Raw genomic sequence first — 11,235 nt, forward strand, 5'->3', positions numbered from 1 at the left:
AGTTCATCTTTTAACATTACACAAGGAGATTTAGATAAGCTGAGTAAGTGAGCAAGAACACAGCAGATGGAATATAATGTGGATAAGTGTGAGGTTACTCATTTTGTTAGGAGAGATAACTGTAGAAATTTTTTTTTAAATGGTGAAAAATAGAAACTATTGATGTCCAAAGAGACCGAGTGTACTTGTTCATATGTCACTAAAGAGTGGTGAGCCTCTGGTGTTCATTACTACAGAAAATTGTTGAGGCCAAAACATTTGTGTTTTCAAGGAAGAGATAGACATATCTTTTGACCCCTTCAGCCACAAGAGCTATATGAAGGTAAAACAGGCTTAGGGTATTGAGCTCAGTGACCATCCGAGCTCGATTATGTGGAGTAGTGGAGCAGTCTCATGGAGTAAAATTGCCTACTTTTATCTTTTTCTATGAAAGTTGACATACTGGTACAGCAAGCAGTTCATGTGGCAAATGATATGTTAACCTTTATCGTAAAAGGATTTGATTATAAAAGCAGTCTTGCTTCAAATGCTTTAAATGCTGGTGAGGCTGTACCTGCAGTATTGTGTGCAATTCTTATCCTAAGGAAAGTTGGACTACTGTCAAGGGAGTGTAGTAGCAATTCACCTAGCTAATTCTGGGCATGGTGGGACAGAACTGAGGTGAGATTGAGGGGACTGGGCCTAAATTCTTTTGAAATTTAAAAGAATAGAAGGTGATCTGATAGAAATGTACAATGTTCTTGATAGGATAAACAGAGTATATGCAGGAATGATGTTTCATCCAGGAAGGTAAGTCACATTAAAAACCAAGCTATTTAGGATTGAGATAAGACGAAAGAACTTCTCTACTCAGAGGATAGTGAATCTTTGTAATTCTGTGCCCCAGAAGATTGTGTAAGTTCAGATAGTATGTTCAAAACAGATTGATTGATAGATTTCTAGTTATTAAGGGTTGTGGGAATATGAGCCTTTAGACAGATGATCAGCTATGATTGAAAATGGCATCAGACTTCTGATATTTAAATCATTATAATCCCTTCTGTGCAAAAATCAAATTTCCGATCTCAGAACCAGAAATCTAGCAAAATTGTTTTCTGTTGTATGCCAACAGGAATAGCTTGGGGTTTATGCAACACTTTTTACCATCATGAAACAACACCATGATGTTTTACAGGTGCATTATAAAACAAAATTGACAGGGCCACAGATCTTGGGAATGGTGACCAAGGTTTGAGAAGCAAGTTAAAATGGGAAGGATGGCTTGATGCAGGGAATTCCAGAGCAAAAAATTTCTGCAGCAGTGGAGGGGCAATAGAAAATGGGGGCTGAAATGACTGGAAGGATTCTGGGTAATCCAACATGGAGGATGGGAAACATTTCTGGCTGTAACAGCTGCTCCTTTATTGTGGTATTTTTAGGTGTTGGAGGTGATTTCCTCGAATTCCAGGAGCAGCAATTACTGTTTTATATGCGGTTGCATTGTTTTGGAACTTTGGAAAAATAAAAGTCAAAACAGCAGTAGTTTTAAAAGGGAGAAGAAAAGAGCAAGGAAACACATGGTGAGGTCAGTGCAGGAGAGAGAGAGAGAAACTGACACAACAGTGAACCTGCACAGTTACTGCCTTTGTTGTTTGAATTCATGTATTGCTGGACATCGGAGTGCGTCTGGGAAAATTAACGAACAGTGAAATTCACAACTGATCTTGGAGGAACTGTTTTGGCTAAGTTCACAGCACAGAAGCAGATAAGTATTGTTTTTAAGTGTGACCTACAGAAAATCTGCAGTAGTGAGTAGAGTGGGTTCTTTCTTGATTATATGTTTTTTGAGATATGGCTCTTGATTAAACTTAAAATATAAGCCATAACTATTCATTTAACCTGGGGCAGTGTTTTGTCGAGGAATATGACGGTGTTATTTTCTGGGTCTGTAGATTGTGAAGGAGCAAAAATGGCCTTTAGTAGAGTGATATGCACTTCTTGTCAGATGTGGGAGTTTAAAGAGCGTTTAAGGTTCACTGCGGAATATATGTGCCATAAATGCTGTTGATTGCAAATCTTATCAGATCGAATGGATCGGTTGGAGAAACATTTAGAAGCCATGAGGAATTTGCAACAGCAACAGTATGTGATGGATGGCAGTTATAGGAAGGGGGGAAAGTCTCAGATACAGTTGCATAGATGGGTTAACTCCAGGAAAGGTAAGAGAGATAGGCAGCTAGTGCAGGAGCCTTCTGTGGCTATACCCATTTCAAACAAGTATGCTGTTTTGGAAAATGTAGGGGGTGATGGATTCTCAGGGGAACGTGGCACAAACAGCCAAGTTTCTGGTATTGAGACTGGCTCTAATGCAATGAGGGGTACGTCGGGTTCCAAGAGATCAACTGTGCTCTTAGACACTCTAGTCTGAGGCACAGACCAATTTTTCTGTGGTCAGTGACAAACCAGAATGGTGTGTTGCTTCCCAGGTGCCAGGATCAAGGATGTCTCTGAGAGGATGTAGAATGTTCTCAAGGAGGAGAGGGACCAGCAACAGGTCATTGGTCCACATTGGAACCAACGACATTGGAAGGGAAAAAATTGACACCCTGAAGAGAGATTACAAAGTTAGGCAGGAATTTAAAAAGGAGGTCCTTGAGTAGCAATATCTGGATTTCTCCCGGTGCTACGAGCTAGTGAGGGCAGGAACAGAAGGATAGAGCAGATGAATGCATGGCTGAGGAGCTGGTGTATGGGAGAAGGATTCACATTTTTGGATCATTGGAATCTCTTTTGGGGTAGAAGTGACCTGTACAAGAAGGACAGATTGCGCCTAAATTGGAAGGGGACTAATATACTGGCAGGGAGATTTGCTCGAGCTGCTTGGAAGGGTTTAAACTATTAGGGTTGGGGGGCGGGGGAGGATTGGGAGGGAGATAGTGAGGAGAGAGATCAATCTGTGACTGGTACAGCTGAGAATAGAAGCGAGTCAAACAGTCCGGGCAGGCAGGGACAAGATAGGACTAATAAATTAAACTGCATTTATTTCGATGCAAGGGGCCTAACAGGGAAGGCAGATGAACTCAGGGCATGGTTAGGAACATGAGACTGGGATATCATAGCAATTTCAGAAACATGGCTGAAGGATAGGCAGGACAGGCAGCTTAATGTTCCAAGATATAAATGCTATGGGAAGGACAGAAAGGGAGGCAAAAAATGAGGGGGGAGTAGCATTTTTGATAAGGGATAGCATTACAGCTGTGCTGAGGGAGGATATTCCTGGAAATACATCCAGGGAATTTATTTGGGTGGAACTGAGAAATAAGAAAGGGATGATCACCTTATTGGGATTGTATTATAGACTGAAGAGTTTCCTCATTCCTGAAGGGCTTATGCCTGAAACGTCGATTCTCCTGCTCCTTGGATGCTGCCTGACCTGCAGCGCTTTTCCAGCAACACATTTTTCAGCTCTGATCTCCAGCATCTGCTGTCCTCACTTCCTCCTAATTGTATTATAGACCCCATAATAGTCAGAGGGAAATTGAAAAAAAACTTGTAAGGAGATCTCAGCTATCTGTAAGATTAATAGGGTGGTTATGGTAGGGAATTTTAACTTTCCAAACAATGACTGGGACTGCCATAGTGTTAAGGGTTTCGATGGAGAGGAATTTGTGTGTATAAGATGATTTTCAGATTCAGTATGTGGATGTACCTACCAGAGAAGGTGTAAAACCTGACCTCCTCTTGGACAATAATGCAGGGCAGGTGACTGAGGTGTCAGTGAGGGAGCACTTTGGGGCCAGCGACCATAATTCTATTAGATTTAAAATAGTGATGGAAAAGGATAGACCAGATCTAAAAGTTCAAGTTCTAAATTGGAGAAAGGCCAATTTTGATGGTTTTAGGTAAGAACTTTGGAAAGCTGTTTGGGGGCAGATGTTCGCAGGTAAAAGGACAGCTGGAAAATGGGGAGCCTTCAGGAATGAGATGACGAGAATCCAGAGCAAGTATATTCCTGTCAGGGTGAAAGGAAAGGCTGGTAGGTAAAGGGAATGCTGGATGACTAATGAAATTGAGGGTTTGGTAAAGAAAAAGAAGGAAGCATATGTAAGGTATGGACAGGATAGATCGAGTGAATCCTTTGAGTATAAAGACAGTAGGATTGTACTTAAGAGGAAAATCAGGAGGGCAAAAGGGGGACATAGCTTTGGCGAATAGAATTAAGGAGAATCCAAGGGTTTTTACAAATACGTTAAGGACATAAGGCTAACTAGGGAGAGAATAGGACCCCTCAAAGATCAGCAAGGTGGCCTTTGTGTGGAGCCGCAGAAAATGGGGGAGAAACTAAATGTGTGTTTTGCGTCAGAGTTTACTGTGGAAAAGGATATGGAAGTTATAGAAAGTACCAAAATAGATGGTGACACCTTGCAAAATGTCATATTACAGAGAAGGAAGTGCTGGATGTCTTGAAATGCATAAAGGTGGATAAATCCCCCAGGACCTGGTCAGGTGTACCCTAGGACTCTGTGGGAAGCTAGAGAAGTGATTGCTGGGCCTCTTGCTGAGATATTTATATCATCGATAGTCACAGGTGAGGTGCCGGAAGACTGGAAGTTGGCCAACGTGGTGCCACTGTTTAAGAAGGGTGGTAAGGACAAGCCAGGGAACTATAGACCAGTGAACCTGACAGTGGTGGGCAAGTTGTTGGAGGGAATCTTGAGAGACAGGATGCATGTGTATTTGGAAAGGCAAGGACTGATTAGGGACAGTCAGCATAGTCTTGAGTGGGAAATCACGTCTCACAAACTTGATTGAGTTTTTTGAAGAAGTAACAAAAAAGATTGATGAGGGCAGAGCAGTAGATGTTATCTATATGGACTTCAGTAAAGACTTCGACAAGGTTCCCCATGGGAGGATGGTTAGCAAGGTTAGATCTCTCGGAGTAAAGGGATAACTTGCCATTTGGATACAGAACTGGCTCAAAGGTAGAAGACAGAGGGTGGTGGTGGAGGGCTGTTTTTCAGACTGGAGGCCTGTGACCAGTGGAGTGCCACAAGGATTGGTGCTGGGTCCTCTAATTTTTGTCCTTTACATAAATGATTTGGATGCAAACATAAGAGGTATAGTAAGTTTGCAGATGACACCAAAATTGGAGGTGTAGTGGACAGCGAAGGTTACCTCAACTTACAACGGGATCTTAATCAGATGGGCTGAGAAGTGGCAGATGGAGTTTAATTTGAATAAATGCGAGGTGCTGCATTTTGGGAAAGCAAATCTTAGCAGGACTTATACACTTAATGGTAAGGTCCTAGGGAGTGCTGCTGAACAAAGAGACCTTTGAGTGCAGGTTCATAGCTCCTTGAAAGTGGAGTCGCAGGTAGATAGGATAGTGAAGAAGGCGTTTGGGATGCTTTCCTTTATTGGTCAGAATATTGAGTACAGGAGTTGGGAGGTCATGTTGCGGCTGTACAGGACATTGGTTAGGCCACTGTTGGAATATTGTGTGCAATTCTGGTCTCCTTCCCATCGGAAAGATGTTGTGAAACTTGAAAGGGTTCAGAAAAGATTGACAAGGATGTTGTCAGGGTTGGAGGATTTGAGCTATAGGGAGAGGCTGAACAGGCTGGGGCTGTTTTCCCTGGAGTGTCGGAGGCTGACAGGTGACCTTATAGAGGTTTACAAAATTGAGGGGCATGGATAGGATAAATAGACCAAGTCTTTTCCCTGGGGTCGGGGAGTCCAGAACTAGAGGGCATAGGCTTAGGGTGAGAGGGGAAAGATATAAAAGAGACCTAAGGGGCAACTTATTCATGCAGAGGATGTTACGTGTATGGAATGAGCTGCCAGAGGAAGTGGTGGAGGCTGGTATAATTGCAACATTTAAGAGGCATTTGGATGGGTATATGAATAGGAAGGGTTTGGAGGGGTATGGGCCGGGTGCTGGCAGGTGGGACTAGATTGGGTTGGGATATCTGGTTGGTGTGGACAGGTTGGTCCGAAGGGTCTGTTTCCATGCTGTACATCTCTATGACTCTCTGCCTCTATGACTAAGGCAGGAAGAGGAGAGAGGCTTCCCCAAACTCAACCTCACTCTTACAGAGTTATCCCTGTGTTAGACTGACTAATGGATGCCACATGTCAAACCACAAGAAGGAAATTACACTTTCACATTTCAAAACTGGTTCAGGCCAGTAGAAGTTCATTTGCAAATCTCACTGCAGGCTGAGGGTCTCCTTGAAAAAAGTGCATAATATCTTGATTGTATATCTTTAATTTTCTGGTGTTCAACATAGCCAGAATTATAATAATTACCATTTTGGTTGCAACTTTGTGCTTGGCATTGTCTTCCAGATGGCCCATTGTTTTAATTATGCATTGTTAAATGGGAATTTCTAGCATTTAGAAACTCAGCAAAAATTTACCAATAATGCAGAGAAGAATGGTAGAGCACAGGAATGAGGTAACGTATTTTGGACAACTCTTGTAATTTATGTAAATGAGCTGAGCAACGGCAGATGAACATGTTGGGGATAGCACAGAGTCATAGAGATGTACAGCACGGAAACAGACCCTTCAGTCCAACTCATCCATGCCGACCAGATATCCTAACTAATCTAGTCCTATTTGAAAGCGCAAGGCCCATATCCTTCTAAATCCTTCCTATACATATATCCCTCCAGTTGCCTTTTAAATATTGTAATTGTACTAGCCGCCTCCTCTTTCTCTGGCAGCTTATTCCATACATGAAAAAGTTGCCCCTTAGGTCCCTTTTCCCCCCTCGCCTTAAATCTAATCCCTCTAGTTCTGGACTCCCCCACCCCAGGGAAAAGACATTGTCTACTTACCCTCTCCATGCCCCTCATGATTTTATAAACCTCTATAAGGTCACCCCTCGGCCGTTGACTCTCAAGGGAAAACAGCCCCAGCCTGTTTAGTGTCTCCCTATTGCTCAAATTCTGTTTTGTGAATAATTCACCTGAAAGAAGTTTGACAACTTGGCATGTGATGTTGCCACTGCAAAACAACAATAAAAATGCTATAAAAGCTGTGCTCATCTGTCGTAAACCATATGGCTTTAGTCTTGTTAACACTGCACAATGAGTACCCTCCCAGTTTGGGTTTATCAAAAAACAAATCCAGTTGTTTCTGGCAATGCAGAAAGACTTGAGTCTGGTATTATTATTTCAATATGTTCTGAAGCATCTCCCTTGAGGAACTCTTATTTTCAACCTTGACTGAGTAATCTTGATACTTGGTTTAAAATTGAAGGTGTAAACCTGGAAAATAACTTTCAACTGGAAAAGCTGAGATGATGAGCAGAAAGCTATTCTGCAGTTTCCACCGCCCAACATCTGGAATTGTTTAAGTAATTCGTAGCAGTGTGTAATATTTCAGAATATGCTGACTTTAATGTGTTTTGCCACTTTCATCTGGGCTTTGCTAGCTTTCAAATCTACATCTAAAGTGGAGGGGGAAGAATTATCTTCCTATTTTTAGCTGTAGCATGTGCTGCACCTTTTTGTTTTCATGATCATACGTTTATAATTGTGTTCACTAACCTCGCTTGTAACAGCTTTTCTCTTCCAACTGCAATGTTTCCCACTGTATTCTGCACCATGGAATACAGGGCAGAAAATTGGAATTTGTACAACCTTTCTTGCTGCATCTTGATTGATATCTGAACAAAGTTTGAGCAGGTTTTCTCTGATACAATGTTTTGTAATTTGTAACATACTTGGGAGTGCTGAACCTTAAATTAGCTCAGTTTCTTTCCTGATCAATAAATTTTGGGTTGAGGTGGTCATGGAATCTCCCAAAAAAAAATGAATTACTCATTCAAAACTTTATGAAGAATGTGATTGTGGAACCTTGCAGAGCTATATTTTACTACAGGTTTATTATGTTGTGTGCAGATGTTTCTTCGCATTAGTGATCCTATTGATTACTTTTTATTATTCAATAGGTGTTGCTGGCTAGGCCTGTATCTGTTGTCTACCTCTGAATGGCTAGTGGACAGTTAAGTCAATCACATTGCTGTGGATCTGGAGTCCCGTAGAGGCCAGACAAGGTAAGGATGGTAATTTGCTTCCCTAAAGTACATTGGTGAGCTACGTGGGTTTTGTTTTGGACAATCGGTAATGGATTCACTGTAATCATTTGACTCTTAATTCCAGAAGTTTGTTGAATTCAGACTTCAACTGCTGTGATGGAATTTGAACCTGGATCCTCCAGCATATTAATCTCTGGATTAATAGTGTAGCAGTAACACTACTAGGCGATCATCTCCCCTGAAATGGACTTTTCACCAGTACTACTGTAATGATGAAATGAAATCTATTATGGAGTGTCTTTTAAATCAAGTTTCTGTTGTTCAATTTTTTTTGTCTAAAAATATATTCATTAACTGAAGGATTCCAAATTAAATTTTGTACAGAAAACAATTTTTGTTATCTCTTTCTATATGGCAAATGAGTGAATTTTTGTTTTTTTTTCTCAAAATACTTTTATTAAGAGTTAATGCAATGGGATAACTGAGCCAGATACAACTTCTAATTTTAATTTGCTTAATTTTCTTGATAAAAGTTTAAAATAAATTTTTTCTTCAGTCAACAGGAATCTTAAAATTTTGTACCATTCTAAATATTTGTGTTATTTATTTGGCAAGGATATGAACGTTTTAGTTTTGTGATTTTTTTTTAACATGGAAAAATTACTTTTTAACCATTGTGCCAATTTGCCATCTGTTCAAATTAAAAGCAATGGTAGGATTTGTAAGTTTGCAAAGTAATACTTCAAGGCCAATTTTCCTGAACCTGGACTTTAAGCATAGCTCGTGTACAGACTACAGAGGATGCAAACTAATACCTTTATAATTGGTCCAGATGATGTGTCTGAGCTTGTTTTTTACCATTTTTTTCAAATTCCTTTGTTTAAACAAAATTGCCCTCCACTCATGTCTCATCCATTATGTAAATAACTGTGATTATTTGTGAAGAATGCAGTCTACACTTTTGAATGATTGCCCCCAATTGGGTGCTGTCAGAAAACAATAGAATGCCTTAAAAAAAAAATAGAATGCCAACAGAAACCTGTAAAGCTCAAAATATTACTTCTTGGGATGATGATGCACCCGAGCCCCTGAAGGGCTGTCCTGTTGCAAAAGGCTTGTGCAGTGCTGTTGGACTCTGCATGTACCCTTTCCATGGACACAAAAGCACATATTTAACCATAGAACAGGGATGGACAGCTAAGTTCTACAACTACTTTAACCACCTGCCGCCTGGACATGTTGATGGCCATCACGGCCAGGCCCAGGAGCAAGTCCTGTGAATTGCCAACACCTCGCCAGATAGGGTACCAATAAGTCAACAGCATGAAGCAGAAGTGCAACCAATAAGTTAAAAGCAGTTTCTTTAGATGGCTGGACAGGGGCTGAAGACTATACTAATCAAATAAATATGAAAAATAACCTCCATGTAAAAATTACTTGTGGCATGCTGTGGATTTTTTTTTAGTGGCTATATTGGAACTGAAGAACGTTCAGAGCAGAAATAGTCTTTTTCGCCCTTCAAGCCCACTTCACCAATCCTGTGCTACCCCTGTGTCCCCGTTGTTTTTAATCTTTGAGATTTTTTGATTTTAGTCTTGAAGATACTCAATGACTGAGCTTCCACAGCCCTCTGGGACAGAATTCCCAAGATTCGCTATCCTTTTGAGTAAAGAAATTCCTCTATCTCAGACTTGCTTAACCGCCTTGTTCTCAACCAGTATCCCTTGGTTTTAGGTCACCAACTGGGTGAAACATCCTTTCTGCACTCTCCTGTCAATCCCAAATATAGGCCCAGTCATTTTAATCTTTTCTAATAGAATTGCTAAATAAATTCGTTCATGCTAAAGGTTAAATTTCATGCATCATTATTTTGTTGCGTGCGTCTTCATTTTTAAGAAGTTTTGCAAAATCACTTCTTGGTATACATTAGTCATTGAAGTATTCTATTCCAGAAAAACTTGCAATGTCAGAGAGAAAATTCTTTTTGCTAATAACTTGAAGTTTGGCTATGCAAAAAGCACATTGCGGTAATTTATTCTTAGTGATTTTCATGTATGAAAAGTTTCACAAATACCTTGTAGAATAAATCTTAATGTCCAAAGATTTTTATGTCAGAAAGAAAGTTGTCTTGCAATTTCAAACAACCTCTTTGCATGATTATTTTAACAACTAATTGACTGACAGCAAATACCCATTATAGTGCTGTTAACCATTAGCATTTTTTTCTCTATAAAGCTCAGAATTACAGACTGCGCAAGTGGAGCACTGAAGAACACACGAGCACCACCTGCTGGAATGTCATGCAGTTATTTGCTGTTTTGATAGATAAATGGAAAAAGATGAATTTCAGACCGTTTGAACTCCTCATAATTTTCTTCCTAGTTGCAAAGTGGTCTAGTCAAATGAAGACTGCAGTTATGGAAAAATGATATGGTTAGTGTATTGCACAATTACCAACAATACATAAATTAAAATTGCCTACAAATAGCTGCAAACATTCATTTTTGTAACAACAAGGGAACAACTGTCTGCTTAACTTACTTTTGACCTGTTTGCTCTTTGTCATATGCTTCAGAAGTATGTACTTTTGGAATGATGTACTCAATATTGTTCTCAATCTTTGTAAATTAAACATACTTTGAGCTGGATGTGCTTCAGACCTGTATGTGCAATGTAATCATCCTCAAATCCTGTTTTCACCGTTAATGAAATTAGTACTGAATTAAAAATGTGATTTGTGCATGTGTTGGAATATCCAGGGTGGAGGAAGAAAATTGTGGGTATTAATACTTGAGAATAGCTGTAAATCTTAATTAGCTATTTTTGATATACAGTACAACGTGAATTCTTCAACGCGAATTGGCTATAACGTGATTGAAGAATTTAGACCATTATTTGTAGAACACAAACTTTTCTTCCTTGTATTGGCTATAACATGAATCTGATCTCATTGGTTTAAATGGTGCTGCTATTATGCAATTTTCTTAACACAGGTTCACACAGGAATGGAATTATTCTGTTATATCAGAACAGACTGTAGCTGAATGGCTGGCTGAAGTGAAACAGTTCTTTGTTATCTGCAATACTAACTGCCTTGTAGAACTCCTGTAGATCTTCAAGGCTCCTGGGCAGTGTCCAACCCTCAGTATTGTGCCTGATGCAACTTTAAAGGTGATATGTTTTCTTCAATTTTGTGTTTCAAATTCATT

General features: G+C 40.0%; 1 long non-coding RNA gene across 1 annotated transcript in view; it reads left to right on the forward strand.

Moving 5' to 3' along the window:
• LOC122561754 (uncharacterized) overlaps positions 1-10,674 on the forward strand; it is a 30,236-nt gene extending 19,562 nt beyond the window's left edge. The window contains exons 2-3 of the long non-coding RNA XR_006315101.2: positions 7,940-8,044; positions 10,262-10,674. This is a non-coding gene — a long non-coding RNA (uncharacterized LOC122561754). The remainder of the gene's footprint in view (positions 1-7,939; positions 8,045-10,261) is intronic.
• Positions 10,675-11,235: the final 561 nt, after the last annotated feature.

Source organism: Chiloscyllium plagiosum, unplaced genomic scaffold (genome assembly GCF_037043375.1).
Source record: "Chiloscyllium plagiosum isolate Xiang-an unplaced genomic scaffold, Cpla_swu_hap1 HiC_scaffold_23, whole genome shotgun sequence".
Taxonomy (NCBI): Eukaryota; Metazoa; Chordata; class Chondrichthyes; order Orectolobiformes; family Hemiscylliidae; genus Chiloscyllium; species Chiloscyllium plagiosum.